At 40.0% G+C, this 13,436-nt stretch overlaps 1 protein-coding gene across 10 annotated transcripts in view; it reads right to left on the bottom strand.

The window, feature by feature from the left end:
- LOC138759275 (serine-rich adhesin for platelets-like) overlaps positions 1-13,436 on the bottom strand; it is a 75,688-nt gene that overhangs the window by 11,130 nt on the left and 51,122 nt on the right. For 9 of the 10 annotated variants that reach the window (XM_069929437.1, XM_069929439.1, XM_069929433.1 and 6 more), the window contains one exon: positions 9,683-9,941. The exons of the other annotated variant lie outside the window; for it this stretch is intronic. The gene's annotated coding sequence lies outside the window, so the exon portion shown is untranslated. Of the gene's footprint in view, positions 1-9,682; positions 9,942-13,436 lie in introns of those variants that run through there. 10 annotated transcript variants of the gene reach the window in all.

The raw sequence follows: 13,436 nt of genomic DNA, 5'->3' as shown, positions 1-13,436 counted from the left end.
TTAGAATTGATGGTCTGCATTGTTGGGTCTACTCGTGAATGTTACTCAAAACTTATCACTGTACTGTATAGTTTTATTCTTGTGTGTAATACTTCACACTTGTCTGAAGTTTTGAAAAGGAAATTAATGAGTTTTTTCTTAAGTTGGTGATCTGCTCTGATGCCTTGGAGTTCATTGTTCATGAAGTGCATACGTGGTTTCTGCTCCCACAAATAGGGTGGTTCGATCCTCCTGTGGCTGTTGGGAGTAATAGAAAATTGTAGATGGATGAGTGGGTGGGGTGGCTATCAAGGGAAACAGTAATTTCCTGGATGGTGTTGTTTTTGGAGCTGCACTCATCCAGGCTAGCAAAACTGTTTGGTGCCTTGTAAATGATGGAGAAGTTTTGCAGGATTGTATTCGCTCGAGTTCAGAAGAATGAGAGGAGATCTTATAGAAACATATAGGATTATGAAGGGTATGGATAGGATAGATGTAGGAAGGTTTTTTGAGCAGGCCGGGGAAACTAAAACGAGAGGACACAGTCTCAAGATTCAGGGGAGTAAATTTAGGACAGAGATGAGGAAAAATAGTTTTTCCCAGAGAGTAGTGAATGTTTGGAATTCTCTAACCAGGGAAGTGGTTGAGGCCGCTTCATTAAACATATTTAAAATTCGGTTAGATAAATTTTTACATGATAGAGGAATTGGGGGATATGGAGAGAAGGCAGGTAGGTGGCGTTAGGTCGTAAATTAGATCAGCCATGATCGTATTGAATGGCGGAGCAGGCTCGATGGGCCATTTTTGGCCTACTCCTGTTCCTACTTCCTATGTTCCAGTGTCATGAAGTGATTTACTCACTATAGAATACCCAGCCTTGTAGCTACAGTATTTAAGTGGCTGGTCCAATTGAATCAATGGTGATCACAAGAATGTTCTTGAAGACGGACTGATTGATGTTAATGCCATTGAATATTAAAATGTTTATAGTTTTGCAAATAACTATTGTCTGGCACTTTTGTGCTGCATATGTTACTTGCCAATTAATATCCCATGCCTAAATGTTATGTATGTTTTGCTATGTTCAGGCATGGATTACTTCATTAGCTGAGGATTTACAAATGACTTTCAACATTGCAATGATTAAAGATATCCACTTCTGACCCTGTGATGGAATTGCTTTGAGAAACTCTTGCACTGATGTCTTGGGGGAGGGATGATGGCTGGTGACCACCAAATTCCTTTGTGCAGTCTGACACCAATCATTATGTTTTCCCCCTTGATACACAATAACTTTAGTTTTACAGACTTGCTGAAGCCTTGATAACCCACTCTGGAATTTAATGCCAGTCATTCTCTGGATCAAGCCTGAGATGAGATCTGGAGGTGAATTAAATGGGCACCAAAGTTGTACCTGAAAGATACATGGTTTATTTCTCTGGATGCTGCCCAACCTGCTGAATTTGTTTTTTGGGAGCCAATATTCCAGTTGCCTTCCTAATCATTTACTGTAAAAGAATCCTAACTTAAAATTTCGACCCATTCTGAGTTTCAAAATAAGCTTGCAGCATCGAGTCAATCTACGCCTAACATTAACTTTAGTTAGCTACGGGTGCATCTGCTTTCATGTTGTTCTTTAAAGTAGCTAAAGCATTATAAAATAATTCCTTAAATGTCTACCACCATTTATCTACTATAGTAACATTAATTTTTGCAATGCATTTTAGCCAACTTTTCCTTCATATCTTTGAGTTTCAGGCCCTGGTTTTCAGCCCGTTTGTCACTCAGTCTGTTAATTTCTGTTTTGTTCACTTTTTCCTCAAAGGATCTCTACTGCAAGAATGAAAAGTAATCATGTCCTAATAAACAAAACCAGGTTTAAAATAGTCCGATCATCCCCAGTTGAGTTTGTGGCATTTTGCCCATGACATGGCAAAGTTTGCATAGAGTAGCTGAATGCTATTACAGTGGGATTTCCTCCCACTCTTAAAACATTCACAGATCATAGGTTAATTGGTGTGTTTTGGGGCATGGCCTCCTGGGCTAGAAGGGCCTGTTTCCATGCTGCACATCTAAATGTTTAGAACATTTCCTTGTGCTTTCTCCAAAATCTAAATTCTCCATCACCCAAACTATCCCCAACTATTTAGTTTATAATTTTATCCATATCCCTAGAAATCCATACAAATGCCAGTTCCCCTTGTCCTAATGTTCAAGAACTAAAACCTTTTGATCCCACACAGTCTGATCTCTGACCCTATGCCAGTTTATATGTGGCTTAGGTATTAATCCAAACATGGCCTTTGTGGTTTTGCTTAAATTTGGATCCCACGCTCTCTGCCCTTATCCTTGCTTTCTCTAACACATCACAACTGGATCCTCTTTCTAGGTCCAAGAAAATCTCCTGAACCTTGGTATTGAATAGGCAGCCACCATCTTCAGGTCACAAGCTTGCAGCTGCAGTGAATTCTATCAATCCCTCTATGGTTCTTTTTCTCAACCATTTAATTTTTCTGTACTCTTTAAATCAGGGCTCCCCCAAACTTTTTAGACCATCAAACCCCCACCCAGGTACGGAATCTGGGCACTGGATGGGGGTGGGGAGCAATGGATGGAGGGGGTGATGGCACTACCAAAGGTACAAAGAACACATTTTCTACGCTCAGTCCATCTTGTTTGTTCTCAATTTATTCAAAGGCTGAAACCAATTACAACAGGGCGACCACCAAGACCCGTTCTCACGAGAGATTGGCCACCACTGCCATTATTTTACAATGACCTGCCCCTGCTTTCCACTGCAAAAGTTCAATCAACCCTTTACTGTCCCATTGACCCCCAGGGGTCGATATCAACCACATTGGAGACCCCCTGCTTTAAATGTAGTTTTAATTGTTAATACTATTAAGAGATATCACAAGAGAATGAAAATCGAAAACTGAAGATGCTCTCCCAAGAACCCGATATATGTTAGTTTTCTACAACACTGAATGCACCACAGTGGAAGAGCTGCTGATGGATTGTGGGTCACCTGGAAATACATTTTGGGTCCTTGGACAGTGGAAAGGGATGAATTGTTGCTATTTCACATTCTGTAGTTGAATGAGAAAGTGCTTTGAGGTGAGTGGTTGGAGTTTTTAGAGTGGTCATTCAGAAATAGCAAATCAGGAAGAAAAATGTGTCTGGTGGTGAAATATTTGTGAAGTTAACTAAAATCGAGAGGTAATCTTTTAAGTACAAAGACTTTTCTGTGCCTGGAAGAGGTGACTAAAGAGGCATAAAAAACAAGATAGTGTCCAGGGCTGTGTCTCCTTGTACAGGATGATATGGTTCAGGAAGAAAGAAATCACAAAGCAGCCTGCTCTGCCAGGCTCGTCTCCACTATTAGTATTTGCACTACCTGTCCTTCCTCATAACCTTTGTTCATTCTCTCTGACTGTTTTCATTAATGCAATGACCAGAATGATCATTCAGAGAAATGTGAAATGATCTATTTGTAATTTTGGATGAGTGCCTTTTAAAAAAATTCTAAGTTAGAACTGGAGCAGAAATGAATCCATTGTTTTAAAAAATGCACGGGCACCAAAAACATAGGCTCTTTAAATACAGACCAACTATACCTGCTGGTGGAAAAATGCAGCATCTAGGTTAGTGGTTCTCAACCTCTTTTCCACTCACATACCACTTTGAGTAATCTCTATGCCATTGGTGCTCTGTGATTAGTATATGAGTGGGAAGGGAAGATTGAGAATCACTGCTCTCGACCCAATTGTGATTGAAATATTGTCAATGGTCCATTTCCTTTGGAGTTATGAAACCCTGCACATAACGAGTCAATGAGGTACGATTAAAACAGTGGTTTTCAAACTTTTTCTTCCCACCCACATCAAGCAATCCCTTACTAATAATCACAGAGCACCGATGGCACAGAGATTACTTAAAGTGGGATGTGAGTAGAAAGAAAAAGGTTGAGACGGACTGAGTTGTTGAAAAATACTGAAGTGGAGAACTCTGCATCTTCTGTCATTAAATGGAGCTCTAATGCAATTAGCCATTATTTAATTCAAAGAGCGTTGTGTAAATGGACACACAGACACACAGACCTTTCAATATTCATTATTTCCAAAAGTTGTTCATCTTTATTTATGGAAAGAAATGTATAGAAATGACATGTGATACCACTCAAATTTAAGGCTGAGTTTCAAAATAAAATACAACAAGCACGCAAAACTCTTGCAGCCTAATTTAAAAGGTTTTGTATATATTATATAAAACTCACAGTCCAGCAGGGAACCAGTAGCTGGTACAAAGAAACACCAATAATGAAAAAGCAGTAAATTGCAGCCAACAAGCCAAGTATGTTTCACCAAGCTTCTATACACAAATAGCTGCTTGCACCAATCCTGGGTAAATATTTGTCCAATTTGACATGAATTGGCATAAGTCAATGACTGACCTCCACCACATGATGTCTAGCTACGTCAGTCCTTTCTGGTCACCTGTAGCAATATGCAGTTTCAGTATGTATGTAGAGCATAATAACTACTCAATACAGAGGATAGTTCATTTTCATTTTGTTTTTACCCAATTCCATCCTTTAGAGATGCATGCATATTTAGCTGGAATTCAACACTCTTGCAAAGAATCTGCCCCAAATGCTAAACATGGCTGAGTAATTGTAATATCAGTATCAAAGATGATTGTTTCATGATACAACTTTGCAAGTTCCAATCTGAAAATCAGATGGAAAATGCTTAGTAAAAAACCTGATACAATTACATTAAGTTGACAGCATATTGTAGGATGGCTCTACCAAAAATTGTACTTTACCACAATCCTATTACGGTGTCCTTAGTCAGTCATAGAAACATGAATAAAATCTCTTAAAACAGAAATGAAATCTGCAATTGACAACAGAAGAATTTTTCATGTACAGGTTCACTTTAAACCAATTAAAATGCAGTTGTTGGTGATGGTTGGCATCTGGTTTGATGAAGAATAAAGATTGCTGGATACTACAAGATGAAAGTAGTTTAAACTTTGCTGGATACTACAAGATGAAAGTAGTTTAAACTAAGCTGTTTCAATGTCTCAGCAAGCTATCCCCATCGCTTACATTAATAAAGTTATTTGAGGGGCTAATATTTCCAAGAATTCAGTATGTAACAGGAGATCATTACATTTTCTGGTTGGAATTAGTTAAAAACCAAGGGAGAATGAAAACTATGATTCCAGGACTTTATTCTCTGTGGTAATTAGTGTGTTCACTTGTTAACCACATCGTCCTCAGTGTGAGGATTAAAAAGTAAAATGAGACAGCTCATGGTTGAGTAAATGTTATCCAGCAAGAAGGTGTGCTGGAAAGACTCGAGCTGGACCTACAGCAGTTAAACTTGGTGGGGGTTAGCAATGAGCCTCCTTTTAGATAGTGAAATGATTGCCTGGATTCTTGCTCCTGATCACTGTCCACATATATTTGCTGGGGGGGGGGGGGGGGGGAAAGAGACTGCAATGGGTAGATAATCAGGCATGAATAAGATTTAGACCAGTCCCTCAACTAGATAATTTCAAAGCATAACCTTACTAGCCCCAAAAAGCTATTAATCATTCTGAATCTCGAGAGCCATTGATAAATAAATCTTTGGTTATCTGAGAAGACTCAAATGTTGTGCATAAAACTCATGGTCTGCCCAGCAGAATTCCTTGCCCTCCCACATCCTTTTAAGGTTTCAGTTAACTACACCAGGCACCTCAAAACACTGGAGAGTCTACCTCTACAATATCTTCCAAATCCACAGGCAGAATGAGTGAATCAATGCTACTGACCTCTCCCAGGTCAACTTTCCTTTAATTATACTACATCGCCTCACATCAGACTCCAAAAACATTCACTATTCCCAAGCTTTGATGTGAGAAAAGATTCAAGGATGTTCTCAAAATTTCCTTGCAATAAATACATTAAGAAATGGGTAAAAGAAGCAGAAAAATTGTTTCCACTAGCAGATGAGACTAGAACTAGGGACATAGGCTCAAGATTCTGGGGAAATAGATTTAAAAACAGAGATGAGGAGGAACTGCCTCTCCCAGCAAATAGCAAATCTGTAAAATTTTCTGACCAAGTAAGCAGTAGAGGTAGATTTGTTTAATGGTATTTAGGATATAGATTTTTAAAGGATAGGGAAAATTAACAGATATGGGAAAAGGCATGGGAGGTGGAGTCAAGTCCAAAGCCATGATCTCATTCAAAGATGGAATAGTCTTTGGGCCAGATGACCTGCTCTTGAGTCTTGGGTAACCCTTGGGATTCCCTGGCCTGTGATCCTTCACCACATCACCTGCCAAGCTACCTTCTCATCCAGCCCAAAAAGCACCTTTTGGCCCAACTGTGAAAAAATCGACGTTCCACATTAGCCATCGCGTAGCAAGTGGAGGGCAGTGCATAAGAGAAGAAACTTGCATTGTAGTTACAAGAGAAAAAAAGAATCAAGAAGGTAGTTACTGTAACAAATATGGCATTGACACCTGCATAGTTTAGCATATTTTAAATTGTTTTGTTTCCGACAAAGGTGGAAATTTGAAGTTTCTTCTTCTTTGGCTTGGCTTCGCGGACGAAGATTTATGGAGGGGGTAAAAAGTCCACGTCAGCTGCAGGCTCGTTTGTGGCTGACAAGTCCGATGCGGGACAGGCAGACAAATTTGAAGTTTAGAAGGAAGGAAACTGTATAACTGAGAATTAACAGGTCTCTAGAAGATAGGCATAGAAAGGTGGAAGAATTATTACAATTCACAGAAATATTTGAAAGCAGCCAAATGCTGGAATGCCACATCACTGGAGAGGGCTGGGATCAAGCTGCCTATCCATCTCTTTCTCTATGGAAGGCTTTGATAAGACGGAACACCTGGAAAGAATGAGAAAGTGAAGAAGGTGCAAGAAAAAATTGGAAAATGTAGCTGAGAATAATATTTGCGGTCAAGCCTGTCACAAAATCAGGAGGGATTGGGCGGGAATGCTGAGCCACGATTCTTGGATGCACCAAAAGAACTAAAACTACTTAACTTTCAGTGAATAACAAGCAACACTGATAAAGGCCATGAAGCAATGTATTAAGGAAATGAGAAATTGGAACAGAACATTTGTAAACATGACATAAAGTTAGGTTTCTTTGTTCCTGGCATTTATCAGCTGCTTGAGGACAATTAAACAAACAACCAACTTTTGTTCTTCAACCCCATTCAACTCTGAACCCTAAAATTGTAAAGTAGGAAAACCAAGTTCAGTAGACTGACAATATTTACAAACTATGGCCTTTTAGGATCTAACCTGTGACAATGATGTAATAAGTTCATTCATATATGAATTAGAATGCTTTAGTCAACTTGTAAGCTTTATGCAGAATTATTTCTGAAAAATAGGTGGATTTCTGTAAACAATAATTCCTGATTAACCTGCAGTCCAATCGGCATGCTAACCTTCTGACATCTTACCTTTTTCTTTGCTTTGCCAGTGATCCACTAATGTGTATATAGCGACATGATCCGTAACTTACCAGGCTGGTCAGAGCTGGAAGTTAGCTCTTGAGCTGAGAACCGTCTCCTTTGGTACCTACAGGGTTAACTCCGTTTCTCTATTTGCAGATGCTAATGTTTTCTGCATTTTCTTTATTTTACATTTCCATCTTTTGTTTTTGATCCTGTTAATTCCATCGCCTGCCTTGCAGAAACACAAACTCTTGTTATCTAAATTTGTCTAATGAACATGGTGAGCCAACTGACAGGTGAGCACATGGCCAGCAGTCCATATGTGTACCAGCAAATAGACAGTGATCAGGAGTGAGAACTTTGATTAATTTATTTACCCTCCTGTGTCTTGGGCCAGATTAGAGCTTTAGCAGAGAACAACAAGGAACCCATCAATGGCTTTTATGGCTCATGTGGCAGTCATACTGAAGAGAAGGTAATCAGAAATGTATTAATACAAACTAAAACTCTATCAAAAACAAGTAATCCAAGAATTCAATCATAGCATTGCGACCATATTTTAGGGACAGTGCGTTAAGAGAGGAAACTAAAATGTGAGATTAGGTGAAAATCTCAAAGAGTAGAATATTTATTGTCCTCAAGAAATAATGATATTCACTAAAATAAGACAGGAAACTGTAAGGAGTCTGTGGGACCTAGAAATGCTTGCAAAATTTGGGGACTAGCCTTTTAACTTTTAAAATTTCAGTTATGATTAGGCAGAATGCCCACCTAGATTAACCAACACAGCAAGAATTTCGGGGAAAGAAAACAAATTATGATTTAACTGGTTCCATGCATCTGAATTAAGGATTTTTGAAACTTTTGCAGTGATAACTCTCGCAGGGTGAAAGTTGTCAGAGTGGGACTGTACACATTACTGAATGATGCACAAGGAGACATTAAATTTAATGAAGTTAAAAAAGTACTTAGTACAGTTCATTTTAAAAATAAATATCTATCTATCTATATATATTTATGTGGTATTTGCACTGTTGCATCCCTCTTGTCTAGCCTTGCCTTTTTAAAAAAAAATTATTTTACAGTTCTCTTCTAACCCAGTTACTAAAGATAACAAAGCCATAGGGCTCCTTCAGTGCTCAACCACACCGGAGGCCTAAGGCAGATACACAAAACAAACTGGAATTTATTGTAATAGCTCGAACTGGAGTGATGGCATGAAATTTCCTTTTTGTTTTAGGATTGTTACATCAATTCTTCATCAGATGTCCTGTCCACTGCTTTGTATATGGTGCAGTAGGAGCGTGTGGCAGTTATATTTAAGCTGCAAAATTTGTTTTGAACAAGAACGTATACTTAAAAAAAAGAACAACTGATCATTTTAAAAGAACAGTAGTTTCAAAAATGATTATCAAAGGTAATTAATTCAAAAAGTCGCAAAACAATCTAGATAATGAAAAATAGGAGCAGTGTAACATCTCACCCTTTACAAAAGGGGATGACCTTGAGAATTTTAAAACCACTGTACACAAGTAAACCTTTGTGGGGAGGCTCAAGGAACAATTTCGTGTGCTTTACTATTTGAATCAATAACACCATTAGCTCCTCAGCAAAAGCCAAATCCATGGATTTTATGTTAATAATTTGTAACGTCAGAATGAGAAGAACAGAATTTGCCAATCATTTTTGATCCCGTTAATTCCATGGTATAAAATAGGTGATGTTTTGCTTCCAATAAACAATTGAATATTGGCTGTGATTTGGTTATCACTTGGCTACAACAGGTCCAGAAAAAAACTCGGATTTACACACCCATCTAAGGATTTGCTACTTTAGCAGGACAATGTTACTCTACTATGTGGCTAATCATATAGGGCACCACATCTTTCGAGGGCCCCAAAGAAATGGAGGTTCTGCAGTTGAAATTAAGTGCCATTCACTGCATGCACATTTGTGAATGACCCTAAAATGTACAAGATCTAATGACTAGAACACTTATTATGGTATCAAACTGTTTGTCTAGATCACTTTCTGTTCTCACACCTGCACAACTCAATCACTCTTAAGAATACAAAGTTTGTGTTTACTGAAAGAACGCAAATCTCTTGCAGTTCCTTTTGAAAAATGTATTGGATGATTGAAACCTGGGTATAAAGTTTACAGACGATGCAGAGAAACTCATTCCCCCCCCCAACCAACCCCCCCCCCCCTCCCTTGCCCACCCAACCCCAAAAACCCACACCCCCATTATAACAAATCTGTTAACATTTGGTGGGGGAGGGAATCAATCTGTTTAACATATCTTGACATATAGTCTGGAAGTACCATGAACATTTGACTCATTCTACTTAACCAACAGCTGCTATAAAGGACATGGAGTGCTTTCTTTCAACATCTTCGGTTTGCTTTACTGCGAAGGCAACAAGTAGCAGCTGAATTTCTCTCACAAAACAGCATGTCCATTTCCAAGCAATCTGAAGAAACACCTGTAGATGTGTTAATGGAAAATGTTACAAGAAATTGCAAAATGCTTTAGGACATTGAGGTCAGGAAAAGTACTCTAAATACAAGTAAAAACACAAAGCTCAGCAGGTCCAACAGTGTCCTTTATGTCTTCTTCTTTGGCTTGGCTTTGCGGACGAAGATTAATGCAGGGGTAATGTCCACGTCAGCTGCAGGCTCGTTTGTGGCTGACGAGTCCGATGCGGAAAAGGCAGACATGGTTGCAGCGGTTGCAAGGGAAAAGGGTCCTTTATGTAGCAACAGTAAAAATACATAATCAACGTTTCAGGCTTGAGCCCTTCATCAAAATATGGGAGAATGCCAGCAAGAGTCTGAACAAAAAGGTTGGGACTGGGAGGGGGAGGGGGAAGAAAAGACAAGCAATGTCAGCAGAAGGCAGTAGTCAGTGTTAATGACATCTGGCAGGTGGGGTTCTTCCAATCTGTGGGTGGTCAGGGTGGAATAGTACACAAGATGCGAGTGTGACTCAGAAGTGAAGTGGTTGGCCACTGTTGTTGGGGACGGAGGGGAGGTGCTCAGCAAATCAATCACCGAAGCTTTCCGCTGACGTGTACTACAAACCCTCTAACTCCCACAACTACCTTGGATTCTCTCAGTTTCTCCATCTGCCACATCTGTTCCCAAGATGAGGTCTTCCAATCCAGATCTTCCACAAACGTGGCTTCTCCTCCCCCACTATCAACTCGGGCCCTCACCCGCATCTCCTCCATTTCCTGCTCATCTGCCCTGGCCCCCTCTGCCTCCAGACACAAGAAACATAAAATCTCCCTCATCCTCATCTACCAGCCCCCCCCCCCCCAACATCCAACACATTATCTACTGGAATTTCTAGCACTTAGTACAGGATCAGACAGATTTTTCCTTCTCCTCCCCTCTCTGCCTTCTGCAGGGACCACTCCCTCAGTGATTCCCTTGCGCATTCATCCTTCCCCACCGCAGGAGGTGCCACACTTCGCCCACACCTCGGTCCAGGGCCCCAAACAGGCCTTTCAATTGAAGCAAAACTTCACGTACATCCACAGGACTGATTTACTGCATCTGGTGCTCACTTTGTGGCGTTCTCTACATCGGAGAGTCCGGTTGCAGATTGGGATATCACTTCGCTGAGCACCTCCCCTCTATCCACAACAACAGCGACCTCCCAGTGGCCAACCTCTTCAATTCTGAGTCACACTCCCAGCCACACATGCCTTATGTACTGTTCCATGCTGACCACCTGCTGATTGGAGGAACAACACCTTATCTTCTGTCTGGGCATCCCCCAGCCAAATGTCATGAACATCGACATCTCTGCTTTCTGCTGAACTTGCTTGCCTTGTCTTTCCCCTTCCCCTTACCCACCCACCCATCCCTCCTCCCCCTCATTGCTGCTGTCCCCTCCTCCACCTATCATCTCCTGCCTTTGCCACCCCCTCCCCCCACCCCACCCACCCTTTTGTTCGAATGGCTGACGGCATTCTCTCATACCTTGATGAAGGGCTCAAGTCCAAAATGTTGTTTATGTATTTTTACCTTTGCTACATAACTGTTTGGGCCTGTTGAATTTCTCCAGCATTTTGTGTTTTCACTTCAACCATAAATTTTTCTGATTTACAGGTTAAATACAAGTTTGGTTACCTAGATCTGTCTTTAACCTGAACTTGTATTTAAGTCGGAACCAGTGCATACGGTCCTTATTTAATGAGTTAGTCAAATGATTATTATAGTATACATAGTATATATTTACCTTTATATGCATATAATACACTAAAACATCTTACACATAATACAGTACCTAATAATACTGTACACCATAATAAAAGTTACTACATGAGATCATGATTAAAAGTTAACATTTACAGAAGATAATGGTGAGATGGTTACAGTGCAGGTACTTTCAATTCCAAATTTCACACCTGGCTCCTTCGCTCCCCCTCCCTCTCACCCCCTTCCTCCCTCTTGCTCACTCACTCCATTTATCTGGGGGACAGATGATAGCCACGTGGGAGTGGGGGATGCCACATTGGAACAAGCAGGGGGTGCAGTTGTGTTGGAGCGAACGGGGGGGGGGGGGGGGGGGTGGTATGGAGAGGCAAAGGGGTCAATTTTGAAAAATGAGATTGAACACAGGTTTCTCACTCTAAGAAAAATAATTTAATTTAAATTATACTGAACCAAGCTTGAACCAGAAGTTGACGCCATTCTTGCCAGTTCCTATCTACAGGTTATTCATAAATCGGACGTCTTCAACCCAGGGACTTCCTGTACTTTTTATTCTAAATACAAATCTTTCTTCCTGGCTTGTCACATCAATTGATTTTTTTTAATGTCTCTGGTTCAACATCATTCACAATCATAATTAAAATGCCCTGTTACTGTTTATTAAAGATGAGATGTTAATGTATTTGAAATTGAGTACGACTTCGAAATTCTGGGAATTTCCCACAACAAAACTGCCTCATATAATACACATTACTAAATGCATAATTTGAAGACAGATTAAACAGAATAACTCACTATCATTTAGATCATAGGATATGATTTACTAACATCTCTAAAAGAGCAGTGTTGCAGATATTAAGCCAAGAAGTTGAAACATAGTGATTTTATTTGTGAGGTACCGTGATACTGCAAATTTACTCAAGTGACACAGTCGTCCATCACATTCTGTAAGTTTATTTCATTGCCAAATAAATCCATGATTTGGTGCTTAATTATTGTCTTTTTTTGTGGTTCCACAACATTAATTGGTTATTCACCTTTGACTTGTATTTTAATGCCTTAGCAAAGAGGTACCACTTCCGATGCATTGCTTTACTCCACCATCCCCACTGTGGCATGACCCTGAAGCTGCAGAAGAGAATGCTGATCAACTCCCCATCTATCTCCAACATCTGCTCTTCTAGAAGTAACAATTTACCTCTTGCATTGCCTCCCAGGCTTTAGATTGGTAAACACAAACTCCCAGCAGTGGAGCAATGACAACTATTTAGAAATTGGATTGCAATAAACAGCAATACAGAAAGTGTAAACTGGCAATAGGATAAGGAAATGAATGCAAGGTTCAAGATCAATGGATGGGAGAAGTGTTGTGCATATGATGTCATCACATTCACATACACAACACACATGCATATATCCATTTTATACACACACATAATTTTAAATTAGTAATAAAGGATGAATGAAGCACCACGTCTCCATATGCTTGTGTATTTCTAAACTTAGAACACACCAGGATGAGGATTGTAACGGACTTCTTCTACACTCTAGCATTGAGAGAAGATTTAAAGAGGAAATGCAAGGTTACCACAGCAGTGAGCCCCACAGTCTCAAACACAGAACAAAGGAAGAGGAAAAGACTCGGCGGTGGGGGGGGCGGGGAATGGCTCAAAAATGGTGGAAGGACATTTTGGAAGATTTGACGACTCAGAAGAAGACTGGCATGACTAGGTTGAAGGACTTGCTCAACACTGTCT

Source organism: Narcine bancroftii, chromosome 3 (assembly GCF_036971445.1).
Source record: "Narcine bancroftii isolate sNarBan1 chromosome 3, sNarBan1.hap1, whole genome shotgun sequence".
Taxonomy (NCBI): Eukaryota; Metazoa; Chordata; class Chondrichthyes; order Torpediniformes; family Narcinidae; genus Narcine; species Narcine bancroftii.
The sequence above is the reverse complement of the archived record's forward strand: the minus strand, read 5'-3'. Positions and strand labels throughout refer to the sequence as shown.